Raw genomic sequence first — 2,411 nt, forward strand, 5'->3', positions numbered from 1 at the left:
TGGGGTTTAACACAACAGTCGCTGCAATTAATTTATGATGCGGCACATGACGTGTGTGCAGTTAGTCAATGCAAAGTTCTCTAGCAAGGGGCGGGGTGACAATTTTTATTAAGTGACATTTTAGGGACTGTATGGTAATATTATAGAATCAGTTGTTGCATGTGCAGTGTTTTTCCATCAGTAGGCATCCTGTAGAAGTCCAGCTGTTGTGCATATCAAAGATAAATAATTGTAAAGTCTGCTCAGCTCACTTGGAGTTCCAAAGTCCAAAGGACTTATTTGCACAAAGAAATAGCGTTCCGCCCCTTACAATACGCATGCGCTGATGGCACCAATGGAAGACTTCAATTCTGAATGCACTGACTTCCAACGGTCACTGCAGTACAATTTATAAGTTCACATTCAAATAGTCCTTAGGGACTAAGATCATTGGATACAGGCTGGGATCTGTATATACTCAACGTCGGATAGGTCAGTTCCCTCTTTGTGTGTGCCAACCGGATCTTCATTAGCCAGAGGGCCCCGCCGAAACTATCCCAATTCTGAAATTCCTTTGTCTTACAGTATCAGGTGAGAGGGGGAAGTTTCAGGTTAGGCACATTACATTGCTTAACTGCAAATAAACAGGATCTAAAACATTATACCAATAATATTACATTTATGTTTACAACAGAGATACAGTATTTACCTATAATACACTACAAATTAAATGCTGATTAAACTGACTAAACATCAATATACAGTTATGTAACATTATAAATATACTTGAAGTATATTTAAAATAAGAACTTTATGTTAATGATATTCCATAACCGCACGGTGTGATAGTTTCTGCAGGGTCACCAAAGTTATCCTATTGGAATACAGAACAGAACAAGACCAAGGAATGGTGCAATATTATGAATCACAATAGCATACAATCATATCTCATACAATCAGATAGACCAATAAGTAATTTGTAACCTATATAAGTACATGCCTCCATCCAAAATATCTATCTTTAACATGCAACTATACATGCCATCATGTTTTGCTACAGTTTTAGCATGCCCTTACAGCAAATATGTGACAAAGCATGCTGACATGTGTAGTTCCACAGCAGCTGGTGTCACAGGTTGCCTACCCCTGTTCTACACTTATCTTGATATGCAAACTACGCACATCAGACATTAATGGTCGACATAATGACCCTATCAACCTAACGTCCACAACATTTTATTTGTGTGCATTTTGACCGTGTCGGCATTATGTTAGTCAACATTTTGGGCCTGATTCAGATGTTGACACAAATGCCATAGCAACTGCAATCTCACGGATCTCACTTGCGAAAATATGCTAATGACTCATTTGCCATCCAGTGCTCAGAGACGCCCACTACACGCATCTCACATGCATAGTGTGCCTTACAAGCGTGCGCAATGGTTAGCAATTGCTCAATCTGCGTAAATATCAACATTGCTGAATCAAGCCTGTGTTAATGAGAAAAGCAGCCTACAGTGGATCTGACAACTGGAAAGAGAAATAGTGGATATCAAAATGGGGCTTACTCCAGGATAGAAGGGGTTCTTGTATTAAAAAAATAAAAAGATAATTTTGAGATGGCGCAGTTTCCTATTTTAGTGAAAACAGCTATAACAGAGATTATACAGTATAGAGGAGACAGTCTCTTCATCGTAATGATTTTCTTCCAAAATAAATTGTTTTGTTCCTCATGTGGAATCTAACTTGAACTTGTAACAGTAACAATTTAATTGTTTAGTAAATTATTAGGTTAAGGAATTTAAAAAAAAAAAGTATTTTAATATCTATTTAAGTTATGTTTAGCCAATAAGATTCTTCTGGGACTTTTAATGTCAACCTTTTTGGAACTAATTGAATCAAAACCGGTCTGTGAAGGGACCTGTGCTAGTTGTTTAGAGTTATTTTCAGCTACGTATGTGCGGTTTTAAAATTATCTGAGATTCAGTTGAATTAGGGATTATAGCAATAAAGAGATCATGTAGACACGACAGCTTCCATGGAATATTGCAAGTAAAAAGGATGTAATATCTCTCTGTTTTCCAGATCCCCAGGGTGGTTGATGTGGATGATAGATAATGTGGGTAGGCCGTAGGCTGGTAGCACGGCTGGACCGCAGACTGATAACGTGGTTAGGCTGCAGACGGATAACACGGCTGAACTGCAGGCTGCTAACATGGCTAGGCCGCAGGATGGAAACACGATCACAGCAAACTGGGAAATACTCGACCAGGAACACAGATGAATAAGTACAGTTAAATGGCTCTGATGAGACAGGAGACTGGGAGCAGGATGGAACCAATACAGACTGGACACTAGTGACAGACTATCACCAGCAGAGAATGCTGGGACTGACTGCAATTTAACAGGAGGAAGAACCAATGCAAAACTAG

Source organism: Taudactylus pleione, unplaced genomic scaffold, assembly GCF_031769625.1.
Source record: "Taudactylus pleione unplaced genomic scaffold, aTauple2 ptg001220l, whole genome shotgun sequence".
NCBI lineage: Eukaryota > Metazoa > Chordata > Amphibia > Anura > Myobatrachidae > Taudactylus > Taudactylus pleione.